Consider the following 15188-nt stretch of genomic DNA (forward strand, 5'->3'; position numbering starts at 1 on the left):
CTATTTAGCATTGGAATTTAAAAATACCACCACGGAACACGTTAATAAGGATATAGATATACAAAGTGTACTATATTTATATAAATATAATTGTATAATTTACTATGAAGCTACTGACCTCTCTAATAGCTATTTTTGCCCGAATTTCAACCCACGAAAAACTTTGACTCTTCATAGGCGTTTCACTCAGCCACTGAATAAAAAATATTTTCATCTGTGCATGAGGTACATTAGAAGTACTATAGGAGAAATAATTACAGACAACTTTTAAAAAATAATAATAATTAAATGAAAAGAAAACACGTGTAATAATAGAAATAAACTTGAAGAAATACAAATAAATTAACAGGCTCTAAGAGTTAACCTCAATTTTTTGTTATTGATAGTAACTGATAGCAACTGATTAGATAGAAATAATTTTGAATGCATAAAGGAGATAGGATAAAAAAAGTGGTGATGAACAATAAGACAATAAAACAAGAAGTATAAGAAGTTTGAAAAGAATGGATTGCGTGAAAATGAAAACAAACATTGATAGGACGTTACGCATACTATTAAGAGAAGATGAAGGAGACAAAGTAGTATAAGACAAGGAAGGAGAATATTTAAAATTCACACTTATAGATATCTCAAAATGGATAAATATATCGAAATGTGTTTTTTGCTATTATATTGCTTCTCATCTTCTTTTACAAACCTCCAAAAGAACTGCATAACTAGTAATTAACATTGTCTAGCGTGAATGTTAATCATTCAGCAAGAATGTAAAAATCAGTTGAGTAAAGGCGGAGTTTAAACTTTTTAAATGATTTTAAAAGTAATTTCCAACTTTTTATCGTGGCTACATTTGTTATAATTTTTTTCCTTTCAACAGTTCTTGATATGTGACCCAGAGCCAATTATTCTTTGGACACCCCGTGTATATAAATATAATAATTTTATTTGTAATTTATAAAACTAAATTTTCTTTCACGTGTTCTTCACAATATTTATATATAATATTATTTTCAGTACACCAATGTAGTCCATGCAGTTGTCGAGTTGTAAAACAAGAGCAATGGTTTAACGATTTCATAACACACAGTTTATGTAGACTATTAAAATAGATTAATTGTGTACATTACAAAATAGTATGTTGGCAGAAATATTGACTATTTGTACAAACTTCTAAATTGTCACAAAATATAACTATTTATTAACAAATACTCCCCAAATATTCACCCCAAACATTTCCATTGATATTCTTTTTTTAGCATCAATGTGAATGAATTTTTGTCTGGATATAGTTGATCTATTTTTTCTACCTGGATTTTGTAGAAGTTAAATTTTTTTTTATCAAAGTTTCATACTATGTTGTATGTGAATATGAATGTTGTATTCAATAAATATTTATGTAAAATTATATTTCGTAGTTTTATTCTATGATATTTGATATGTTAATTGGAAAAAGATATTTTTAAGATGTTCAAAAAAAGTAAGTAGGGCAGAGTGGGGTCTTTTGACCTGCAAGGTCTAATGCTCCACATATAGTGTCTGGCACAAGGTGGGGGTGATATAAAACAAAGCGGGAGGTTGAGGGATCCGCTACTGTTGGATAAGTCACCGGCCGTCGTCCATTTTAAGTGACAGCACGTGATATTGGAAGTTAAGAGCTAAAAGAGAAATACTAATATTATCCTTTGGTTATGGATTAAGTGTATTTCGATTTTAACAAGATTTTAATTTTAGGATGCGAAATTACACATCAGTAAAGAATCGATAAAACAAGCTGTAGATGAAGTCCTTGAAGGTTTAAGCATCTGCAAAACTGCTAAAGATAAACAACATAGACAAGTTTGGTTTATAACAAGCTGAGTACAGTTATAGACAAGTATCAATTCCGAGCTTCCAAAATATAAAACATCGACGAAATTAGTGTTCCAACAGGGTAACTTGAAACCGGGTAAAATAATAGCAGCCAAAGGAAAGCAAACTGCTGGTTCTGTTACGTCAGGAGAACTTGGAACTAATATAACAGTACTTGCTGTCGTATCGGCAGCTAGAAACTCAGTTCCTGGTAAATTTATATTTCCTCTGAAGAAGTTTAAAGATTACCAATTATTGTGTTAAGAAAAATAATAAAAAGTTTAATAAGAAGTAGTAGAAGCATGTAAAGAAAGCACAACTTCTGCCAGCTACTGTAGAGGTGATTATTTTTGTCTAGTGTGCGCTGGGTCTCGGTCAGTCAGTCTCCCAGGAAAAGAGTGAGTTGCATCGTACCTATTTGCCAAAATGGGTTCATGATAATTGCACTTTTGGTGTCAGTGCATTTTATGTTTGCACGAACTGTGACAGTAACTAAAATGTTTAGGTTTATTTTCCCCAATTTATGTTTGTTTTTGTTTCTATGTTTCATATGTTTTAATAACCCAGTGGTTCTGGTGATCCCATTGGGTGATTCAAAAAACCCCTCCTATGAGGTAATTAGCCTGTTTTAAGCAAAATGTAGTATAGTAAACACCGGATTTGTTGAAGTTTTTTCATCTCAATAAATAATCGACTGATTTAAAATGAACTTTTTCCAAATTATTCCTTTGAAAGCACCTTACACTGATTTAAACAGAATACGGATTAAGTGACCCCGCTCTGCCCCAGTATAAAAAATATCAGGTAACGTTATAGTAGCTTAATACCCTACCAAGGAAACAATTATCTTTCTAACCACAACAGCTGTGTGTATGGTATTACCAATGAAGACTAAAAAGCTAAAATAATCCATGCAACATCAGGAAGACGAGTAACCAAACTGACGTTTAAAATAACCATTACGAAAATTTAAATCTTGATATATAATATCAAGTTTATCATTTATTGTAATAAGAGATATAAGGTAGTTCAAACAATCTATATTGTTAAGTTATCAATAAGCTTGAGATAGGTTGATTATTAATTTGTATAGAAAAGAATACCGAGAAAATCAATATCTGTTATAAATATGGCCGGTCGGTAGTGAGAGTAATAAACACGCGTGATCGGCTCATGGGATGCTAGTGATACCTTTTATAACGATTCGTATTGGCTGAAGCAATGTCTGAGAAAGTCAAGTTTACACAGCTGCACGTTACATTGATTTATTATTATTATTATATTCTAAAAATTTTATATTAATAATTATTTTAAGCTTTTGTTTTATTATGTTATTTATTTACTTTGATAAAAATTAAAAATTAAACTACATTTCTAACATGCGCTTTTACAGTACGAATTATGTGACTGTATAATAGGGCATGTTAAACATGTACTTTAATTTTTATTATTCTTTAATATGTGGTATTATAGTTATTTTATACATTGACTATCCTCTATTTTAAAATAAATTTTATTGTTAAAAATGGCTGTGATATTCATAGAACTAAATTTAAACTGTCTATTTACGTTATTTAATCTGAAGAACAATCATTTCTAAACGCGTCATTGCTTTAATACTTTTAGAATTTTGACAAAATGCATCTGACGATACAAAGCATAATAAATATTTATTATTTATAAAAACTTGAGCGATTTTCCTCATTGCAACCAAGTTATTGTTTTTATTGTAGTTGCAATCTTTTGGTTAGTGTGGGTAAAAAAATATTCCAAGACTATAATGTTTACGTATTGGATAAAAGTGACACTGTTTTTGACAATGGAATGTGATCATCCGGTGATCAACAATTACGGTTAGGTCATTTCCATCCCTAAAAATACTGATAAGTTCCTTCACATCACGATCTTGCATTACCTTCGGGGAAAATTATTGTTCTGATTTATTAAGGTCGTTCATGTAACAGCTGCGCTTCTTATTTTGCAAAACATTTTGGTAGTTTCAAATCTTCCGCCTGGCTGTGGGCGTGACTTGAGGAAGCACGTCACATTCAAATGCGTTTTGTATGAATTTACTTTATAACCTTTGATACGTATTTGAATAAAACATATAGCACGACATTTCTTTCTTAGATATTACTTTACAGTATTATTAGGTACCCTTACATTTTTATTTAATATACCATAAATTTGAAAAACCGTCTAGCTATTTAAGGTTAGGGAAAACAAAATTACGATTAAAATAATAATTATATATATTTATAGATACTTTTAAAAAAATCAAGGCAACGTGTGAAATATGTAGGTATAACATTTAGTAGTTAACTAAGTGAACGAAGATTTTAATGTATGAATGCTATGCAATTGATAAATAAAAGTATTATTTATATGATATGATATTAAAATAAAGTATTTAAAATTCAAATAAAAATGTTAGTTTGAAAAAAGCATTTAAAATTCAATTCAAATTTGCCACTAAATACCTTTTAGTGTTGTGTATGGTGTGATTCAGGCTTTCAATTTCTCTCTCACGCACTATGCACGTGATTACTCTCTGTAATGAGCGGCCCGATAATAGTAATGATTGAAATCAGGGATCACGTAGTGTGTGTGAACTTTCTACTTCTTTGACCTTTTTAACTATTTTTCTTGATAAATTGCCTTCATTTTATATCTCTTTTGAAACTAATTTTATACATATTAAGAGATCTAATATCAAGACATCAAGAAAAAAAATATTTATTTGATTCAATAAAAAATAGAACAATCACCAAAGCCTCATACAACATCCTCGCAGATGACCAGTTTTCAATTTATGCGTATCAGCTGAAAAGTAGATGCCAAACGGCAGTTTATATCCCTGAATGTGGGGAAAATGTAACAAAATTTCGTTTTGTTCATTAATTTGGTAAATATATTTTTGCCAGGTGATACATTATTTCTCATCATAACAATTTGTGTCACACATAGATTAACTCTGTAGACACCTCGTTACATAGAATTGATTTTAAATGTGTTGTTAAGTATAAAGACAGACTGGAAAGAGAAATACACCACCCAAACTTTCAATAGAAATACTATTTGATGGTATACAGACGCTACAAAAATATATACAACGGAGCTGGCGCTGGAGTATTTGGTACTGGTACTTACAGAAAGAAATACTGATGGGTGGAAGTGAATATAGAAATCTACCCAAAGTGCCAAACCTTCATGCTTTAAACAAGCAACCGATAAGAGAATGTCTAGCAGAAACTGACGAGTGAAGATTCCGTAAATTGGAAGAAATGTTCCTCCATTACATAAATGTAGAAGCGAAGATCTTTTTGAGGTCAGCACATATACTAATATTTCTTATATATATATATATATATATATATATATATATATATATATATATATATATATATATATATATATATATATATATATATATATATATATATATATATATATATATATATATATATATATATATATATTAGAGCTTTGAAACTGGAGGACGCACTCTAGACTTAAAACAGTGCCATTTAATTTCGTATTTAAAATAATACGACTACCTACGTTAAAAATACACATTTTTGGTATTCAATGCTAAAATTAATTTAGGTGAAATGTCTAGCACTTATCCACAGTAATGAAACAAACGAAAGAAAAGAAATGCTCAAGTTTTATTTTTAAATTTGGCATTTTTCCTGAGCCAATCATATTTAACCATATCGCTTTATTCGAGTTTGTAATAGATGTCATATTCGTTAATACTGAGTGTAAAATTATATACAATAACTTCTAGAACTGATGTTGGGTCCAATATTGAATATATTGTTGGGATTTTATAAATTATAGAGTTGGCAACAATGCAGTTTGTCAATGATCCATTCATTGGCACTTTTGGCGCGACATGATGTATTAATTGAAAGGTTAGCTAGTAGTTTTTCACTCACCACGTTGTGTTATATTTTTGACCAAAAATCAATAAACCTTTTATCTGGAGGATGTTTTATTCTAGTGACAACCTAAAACCGTAACGGGTTCTTAACATATATTGCAGTATGTAGAGTGCTAGGATTAAAAATATTGTTTTCCAATGCCTGCCAAAGGATTTTTATTACGAGCTCTACAATTTGGGTGTCACCGTTGAATACAAAAAATTTTTGGAAGGTGAGGTCTATTTCTGTCATATTCAATTAGTCATATCTGTATTCAAAATGCCAATATTGTGTCAGCAAAATCAATATTTGATCTTTTTTATTATTATTATTATTCCATGTTGGACTTTCAAATTCATTCGATCAAAAACAAATCCAGAATCTGTAAAAAAATTCGAGCTCCGATATTAAACGAATTCAAAAAAGTAGTTTTAATACATAAACTATATATATTCATGCACTTATTACCTGTATTTTATTGCGATTCATGCGATAAATCAAGAGGATGATGACAGAAATTGATGTAAAACTTTAATCATTATTTGTCATCTATTAATAATGTTTCCTTTTTTTAATACATAAAATACTTGTCTTATAATGCGAACCACCTTGTATTTATATAGGGTAGGTGAGGAAATGATATATTAATATCTTATAATCGTTCACAAAATCGATATACTTCCGATTCGTTCAAAGTTATTATTAAACATACTATCTACTCTTATAAATAATTCTGGATCACCTTGTACATGTGCATACGGCCCAGATTTTATCACGGAATCTCATGTTTGCAAGTTAATACAACAACATAGTTTATTTATTATAACGGCTCTTAATAATACCATTGTAAATATAATAAATGATTGAATGTTGTCATGCAACACAAGTATAGTTTCTATAAATTCCTTGATTCAAAGATTAGACAATGATATCAATAACGGACAAAGAGGATTGTAAAAAGGAGTATATTCTAAAGAATATGTATCATGGAAATCGATTTATGTAGTATGTACAATGTCCTTTTTACTAGTTTTTGAATAACGACAAGTTATATCATTGAAAAACTTGTTATACAATTAGTTTCTTGACAATATCGTAAGTATATCGGTTTCTGCACGACCAAATTTACAACAGCCACCTAAACGTAAAGTAGTGTAACGGTAATTTTTAAAAGAAAGATAAATTTTGACGTTTCGATATCTTTATCAAGATCAGGGCCGGATTAAGCTAGGGGCTTGGGGGGGAAATAGCCCCGCACCCCATCATTTGGAAATCATTCTGTATTTTTTGATGTGTTGATACCACAAATCTAATGTATTGATATTATTTTGTGAATTTTTCCGGGTATTTGAATTCTTTAAGGGGGCCCCGTCATTATTTTAGCCCCGGGCCTTATAAATCTTAATCCGGCCCTGATCAAAATATTATATTGACATTGACAATTTGCGTGTTTATATTGATCAATAGATTACCTACATCATGAATATCAAAATAAGAATAAAATCAAAATAGAACGTTTTTCTAATAAGAAAAAATGAATTTTCCTTAGTCCTTTCATCTTAAATATGTAGCATTACTCAATTGAATTATTTGTAGTTTTATTAGAATTCACAAAATAGAACTATAAATTTTACTTAAATTATTTACTTCTTTTTTATCACTTATAGACTTTTATCACTATAACTTTCGTTCCTATAGATGTGAACCATATCTAAATATTCTTTTTTTCGTGTATTAGATTCCGTTTCAAGAATTTTTGAATCTTTATAATTGAATTTATGTTTTTTTTTTTGATATTTCACGGTTCGTTAATGCAGTTCTATTTTATTTATCGTACTGATGACCTCTCAGTCTATTTTCTAAATACTGAGATGTTTGCCCTATATAGACAACGTCATAATTAGTAGAAGACACTTGACATATGACATTACTTCTTTTATTTTTTGTTGTTTTAGATTTTAATTTAGTGAAATATTTGCATAATTTATTATGTCCTCTATGACTTATACTTATATCATATTTATTGAAATAATTCGATAATTGTTGGGAAAGTCCTCGTACATATGGTAAGAAAAATGTTTTATGTTTTGATGTTTCGTTTCAGTTTTGTTTTTAAGTAGATTGTAGTATCTGTTAATCCTTTTCTTGAATATTTTGCTTATAATCATTAATTTCTTTGGATTGAAACCGATTGGATAGATCTTGAAATTTATTTGTTCGTAACGTAAAATGTAACGAGGGTCAATAAACTAGATCGTCTTGGTAGCATCCTTATCTTGAACAAAAGTCTTCTTACATAATTTAATACATGAAGCGAATTGTAATTCGTTCTTGTTCATCTAAATCAAGCGATTTAGTTTGAGTTTGACAAAATTTGAATGAAGATTCAGCACTGCTAACTTCTATTTAAAAAACAATTTACAAAGACTTTTTGAACGAACATTACCTCAGAAATTGTTTAATGTATTTTTAATGGAGACCATCTAAACGTTACACTATTGTACTTTTCTATTATCAAGTCTTAAACATGAAATATAAGTACTGAGTATTTGATAGGGTGGTACAAATATCAGCTGGAATTTGTTAATAAACGCACGAAACATTCAGTGTAAAATTGGCTGCACTGAATATTAGACTGGACTGTTGCAATGCAATATTATTTTTTTTTGTTTAAAGCTAATGTAAAATTGGCAGAAATTTATCGAAAGCTACTCGAAGAATTCAAGGATAAGTGTCGTTCCAAGTGTTGAGTGTATGAATGTTGTTCCACTTTCCGTTAAGGCCGAAAAACGGTGACAAACGTGCCAAAAGCGCGGCGCCCTATAACAAGTGTTACCGATGAGAACGTTTGCACTGTTGAAAACTCATTCCGCAGTACTGTCCGCGATATGGCTGTAAAATTGGGCATCTGTCTAGGTAGTATTAAGCAAATAATTCATGAACGGCTCGGTAATCGCATAATTTCAGCCAGATCGGTGTCAAGAGGTCTCAATTTTGAAAAGAAATTCACACGCTTGGAAAAATTAATTGCACCGCGATATTATTTCCAGTTCCAATCGTTCTCTACTCTTAAATGCTACTTACTCTCCTCTATAGTATAGGAAACTAAATTCCATTTGGATTATGACGAATGGGATGAAAAGAAACAGTTAAATAAATCTAGTGTATAGTTAGTTCGTTCTCACTAAACATGGAGGCAAATAAACCATAACTTCTTAAAATAGATAAATGTATTTAATGATTAAATCACACAAGTCTTTTCAATATAAAAAAATTAACTTCGCGCCAGCCAGCATCTAGTGGTCTTTGAGCAGCGACCCTGAAGTGAAGATGTACAGAAGTTACGTACGGAGAATCAAATGGAAAATAATAATAGTCGCGTAAGGCGACCTTGTCGTTGGGTGAACGACCTCGACAACTTTGTCATTTTAGAGGAATCGACAAAGAAAATGTGGGTTGTGCACTATCTGGTTTTCGCTATTTAGTTTTTAATGTATTTTATGAAACGGGGCTTATCGAATATTTTTAATTTCTTCATATATTGAATCTGTGGTATGTGAAATATTTCACTTTATAATTAAATTTACATTTTTTTGATATTTCATCGATCTTTAATACAGTTTTATTTTTTTTTTTTCGTATTGATGACCTTTTAGTCTGTTTTCAAAATTCAAAACATCGAATTGATGAGACATCCGCCGTACGGTCCTTGTTTCATACCCAATGATTTCTTCTTATTCCTGCAGATCAAAAATAAATTGCGAGGTCAACAGTTTTCTACCTCTGAAGAAGCGGTCGATGCGGAAAATCACATGTTTTGGATGTACTTGAATCGGAATGGAAAAATGGTTCGACAATTGCTTCAAATGCATCCAAAAATGTATTGATCTCAATGGAGAATATTTTGATAAACAATAAAGTTGTATCTAATTATAAATCTGTGTTTTTATTTGTCTACCTCAAAACTTAAGTAGCAGCCCTCGTAAGAGCTTTCCGTCAAGAATAATTTTGCAGTTTTCGTTTGAGCTAACCGACTTATAGAAGTTTGAAGGAAAATTCTCGCCGTTTTTATCAACATATGTCGGGACAGTAAAAAAAATATCGACTCGCACTATTTTAATGTTAATTTAATTTATTTTTAAAGGACCTAAACAAATTTTTCTAGCGAAATCCCAATATCTTAAATATATGAAATAACGCCCTTCAGCTTTCACATGCTAAGTAAACTGCTAATGATTTACTTTTTCATTGAGGGACATAATCTCTTTCAAACAACAACTTTTCACTCTCACTCACCTCCTATTTAAATACTAGATACTTATAGACTGAAACTTGTGAAATTTTCGAATACGACCTCTAGTAGTGGACCTAAAATTCTGAAAATGTTTTCCACGTGTTTGTAGAGTTCCCTTTTGTTAAATTTCTTTCTCTGAAGCTTCTATATAATCCATTCTTAAGATATTCACCACATAATTGTCCATCACCCAGTAAAGTTATTGAGATACTGAGATATTAGTGTTTTGCCCCAGAAATTGATTGATTTATCCTTTTAAGGATGTAAAAGTATTTCAATTATAAAATGATTATTTTGCTACCTACCCTTGATTCAAGCAAATATATTCATAACGAGCTTATATAATTCACAAGAAATTTTATCACTTTTCTCTTGATTTGAATTTAAAATCAATGAAAGTAATTAATGCCAACGCCATATTAATATCTAATTAACCTGAAAGTAAGATAAACTTTTCCCTTTCTTTCAATACTCATAACATTTTTAATGTAATCATAATGTAGATATGGATAAAAAAGCCTTAAAGTTGGAACTAAGTAAGTAAAACTACCGAGGCACATCACTCCTTGACACGGTCTACCGTTACTAGTATAACATCGATATTAACATACATCAAATCAGAATAGAGAGTACAAAGTTGAAGTATTCAATGGAAAACTTGGAAATTATTATTATTCATATCAATAAGCCATCAATATAGCCATGATTGGTATCCAAGATAACTTAGCAGCATTAGTGTTGGCATTATACAAAATTGCAGCTTGGAAGCTAGAGGTAGGGATTGATCAGACTGAAGAAGAATATACAAAATTATTAGCGCCATATGGAGAAGATAAATGACAAAATATGGACAGTAGGGAAAACAACTGAGATCATGAAAAGATGAATAAAGCTAGGAAATGAGGCATATTTTTGCCAATCGAGACCTCAAGAGCTGCTAGATTACAAATAAAGACATGAGACCAATGATAACGTACGGCGATGATAACTGGACTCTAACCAAGGCCCCATTATTGTGGGGAACAAAAGTATTTAGAAGGATTTATGAAACATTTGAATTAACAAAGCAGATTGGCACATAATATACACCATATGAAGTCAATGATATACTCAGAAGAAGACTAAGTATGTTAAATTCAGAAAACTGCGAAGGTAGAAGATGGAAGAGTTGTGAGAGCACTCTAAAAACAAGAATTTTTACCAAGAAACGTATCCACAAGAAAAAGTTAAAAAATGAGATTAATACTACATTTTAAGCAGGCTTATGACAAATAAATGGTTACTGAACAGACTGTTTATACTACCACTACACCAACACCGACAATTACACTGTCTGACGCGCGTTTAGATAACCAAGTTATCGTCTTCAGAGACTTAATGAGTTCACTTTCTGTGGTAGTGTGAAAAGTGCGTTCAGTATGACTATCACCAACAGTTCCGGAAATTCCAACTCAATAATAAATGGAGATAAAAATGTATATCGCCTTTAATCTACTAGGAATCTCGAAAAAAAATTGTAAAGCTTATCAACCCCACACAGAAAGAAATGGAAGGAGCAGGAACAGAAAGCAAAGTAGATGGTGTTAAGACAGAATGTGGTTGGTGATAAGGAATGCATATAGCAGTTGAAGCAGTAAAAACAGGAAAATATAAGATAGGAAAAGTTTCTGAATTCGAATACCTGGGAGCAATACTATCGAATAAAAATGAAGAACGGACTGAAATGATAATTATAAGATTAGACAGTAAGTTCTAGAGTTGTCTAGAGTAGCCAAAATTAGGAACAATGATATCACCACACACGGTAGCAGAACATGGATTTCAAAATATTTTGGGGGATAAAAGAAAATTAAGGACTTTGAATGTACGAATAGTTCGACTATAATTCCAGTCGCCGAAGATGAATAAATAAGGAATCCTAAGTTCGGAATACATGTTACAGATAAGCAATCAAAATTATATTAATTTTTAAAAATACATAAAACTCTCACATTCACCGTTCACCCTGTAAGAACGAAGTACGCCAAGCATAAAATGTTGATTTGGTGGTATACAAGTACTAACAATAAAGATTCAAATTGTGCTCTAGACCGAGACAAAACATCTTCGAGTTGCAAAGCATTTCCCGTAGAATTTAAAATAAATATATAGAATTAGTAAACAATACAGGATGTTTATCAAAAATTAGAAATGAAACTTGAAATTCAGATTTGGTTACATCAATGAAAGTTGTAAATTTGTACGTATGAAAATGTCTCAATTGAATTGGTAGTTAATTAAACATAACTATGAAATCTAACCTCAAACTCATTCGTTTTAAATTACTTCAGAAATTCAGTTTATGATAGCACTATAAATATAACGAATAATCTTACATGGAATTCTTATCAATGACTACATAACTGATGCTCTCAGATACTGATTATGGTTTTAAATACTTAAAATTTTTGCTTCTCTAGTGATCAGAAACAGTCCTTAATAGCCTGAATTCAGATTGTTGCATCTACGTTAGTAAATACTTTAGGTGATATTTCTACAAAAGTTTGTTGATCTTCAAGTCAATTGTTAGAATAATGCGCAGTTAGCTAAAATAAAATCTTTCCTCTGTCAAGACAACAAACATAACTTTGTTTTTAAATTATTCAAGACCGAATTAAACAAAAAAAAAAAAAAAATGTTTGACTCATTTTTTGTCTTGGCTAGTTTTGTTCAATTAATCGATTTTTTTATATGCTATTCCATACACTTTCAACGGATTTTCACATTGGATGAGTATCAGAGTATTTCATCCAATTCCAGTGCAAATAATTCCCATAACTTCTTTTTTTTGGATATTGCCTACTTGTGATTTGTTTTTTAAACTATGTTCATTGATTGTCTAATTAACCTGAGCAATAAGTAACCCTTCGGTTAATAACTGCTTGTAAGATGACGAATAATTTAGTTCAAGTGTTTTTCTATTTATTATTTTGTGCTTAAAAGTTAAGTGTATTAGAAGTATAGTACAGTAAAATCAAGTGTTGACAGTTACACAACAGCACGATATAATTAGTTTAGTGCTAAAATTATGCACTAATCATTAAAATATTAAAAATACGTAGGATGAGTCAATATATTTGACATCCCATATAACGCCGTTAATATTGAAAATAGAAAAAATTTTTCAATTAAATTCAAATTCAAGGAAAACGTGCAAAACAGAAAAAATCAGTATGATCGTTTCTATGCCAATTTGCTGATCCCAAGTCACCCATTTACTTAAATGAGCCAAAAAATTGTCATGAAAAATGTCAAATATCAGCTATTTAACAAAAATGTCAAATTGCACCGTCCCCAAACACGTCTGCATCGAAAACCCTCCTGCAAATCGCCATATAAAAACAGAATTTTGCATATATACGAATTTTTTAAACCAGACACGTCTCCCATTACCTGGAAGCACCTGACTTTTTCATCAAAACTACGAAACTTTTTTATCTCATCCCAAAAGTATCCTATCCATAGAAAGACCGTTTGAAATCGAGTTTTTTACTATCAAGAGCTCTAAAAAGAATTTCAAAATTGAAGATCACTTTGAACCCTTTGTGGTTGCGGTAAACGGTTCTCGAGATATTGCATATTTTAATGGATTTTTACAATTAGTTTAGTGCCGTTGATGTTAAGAGTAGATAACTAATAATATTTTTTTTATTTTATAATTCTTCAACTTATTCATTTATTTTAAATGTCGATGACGATACGTACGCCCCTGACACGGTGTTCGGCCCTGCCTTAATTAAAGACAACAAGCGAACGCCGCGCATCATCCGTGCTTGTCGTGGCCCATTTACTTCGGACTCTACGTAAGTGAGTTGATACTATTTTTTTAGTACAATAATAGTTAAAATAATTCACTATTTATACTTTAAGTTAATTCCTGTTTCAAATATTCTTACATAGTACATGTATCTGTATTCCTAACCTAACTTAACCTAACCTATATTCGTAAAATATATCACCCGGGTTATTAATTATAAATTACAAACTCCTCTTCACACATATCGTTCTCATTACTCATGGAAATTAATATATTATGTCATTAGCATCGTTATTATTTCTCATGAAAAATAGAATATTGCTCATTCGGACTAAAATTAATACAGATGAATCACAAAATTATTTTTTACTCCAAAAACACAAAAATATTTTTTAAATATATACACATACAAATATTTCAATAAAGTCTTTTCAAAGTAAAATGTAACTTGCTAATTGTGTTGTGCGTTGTAATTTGTTCATTTCTAATTCGAAATTACATGCTTAGAGATATAAGAAGTGTCTTTATTACAGTTTTGGACAATATCTCCTTCTAATGAATACAAAAAAAGTCCGATTTTAATCTTGAATCAAGTTTAATGTTCAAAAATATTCTGTTTTTTTTTCCTTATAGCTTCAAATTAAATTACTTGATGAATGGTTGCGAGCTGCCCGGCATTTAACCTCCAAATCTTTGCATTCAAGTTTGAAGTTGATTATATAAGTTTGAAGTTGAGCTTAATGAACTTCTAGGGGTTCTGATTCAGGATAAATAGCTTAAAACTTAATTATTGATTGAATTTTTATTATTTTTCCATTTAAATCAAGTAAACTCGCATATTTTAGAGAAACAAACACCTGCACTTTGAATGAATCAATAGGCCACTATAGGGACACACTGTATCCGTTTACAGAATAAAAACGACGATTTGTAGTTAACAATTTTTTTATTGTTAAATCACATTTGACTTAATCAGAGATGTGATTCTTGTCCCGTCTTATTATTTATAAACTTTATTTGCTGCTATGGAAATATGTAAAGTATAATATATACAGTTAAATAAACTTTGTGAAAATATTGAGTGCAACAAATTAATAATTTGAGCTACGAGAAAGTTCAGTATATAAAATTAGCTATTTCAATAATAAACAGATTACTTGGTAATTGACGCGTAGAGTATGTATCACATAATAATAGATTTTTCAAAAAGAAACAAATTTTAGATTATTTTATATCTTTATTAACCAATTGAAATATCATTAATAGAATGTTTTGAAATGGAAAAGGATTGGAGATTTGAAACAATTTGTAAATTATTGCTATTCCT

At 30.3% G+C, this 15188-nt stretch overlaps 1 protein-coding gene and 1 long non-coding RNA gene across 3 annotated transcripts in view; one reads left to right on the forward strand and one right to left on the reverse strand.

The window, feature by feature from the left end:
- The window catches only part of LOC130891793 (uncharacterized), a 54890-nt gene that overhangs the window by 18638 nt on the left and 21064 nt on the right, over positions 1-15188 (reverse strand). The window lies entirely within an intron of this gene.
- Positions 5801-9708, forward strand: LOC130891579 (uncharacterized). 2 transcript variants are annotated; one of them, XR_009058925.1, is made up of 2 exons: positions 5801-6003; positions 9518-9708. It is a non-coding gene; the product is annotated as an uncharacterized LOC130891579 (long non-coding RNA). The 2 variants fall into 2 exon arrangements; XR_009058926.1 differs by lacking the exon at positions 5801-6003 and adding an exon at positions 7435-7837.

The sequence above is a fragment of the Diorhabda carinulata genome, chromosome 3 (assembly GCF_026250575.1).
Source record: "Diorhabda carinulata isolate Delta chromosome 3, icDioCari1.1, whole genome shotgun sequence".
In the NCBI taxonomy this organism is placed as follows: Eukaryota; Metazoa; Arthropoda; class Insecta; order Coleoptera; family Chrysomelidae; genus Diorhabda; species Diorhabda carinulata.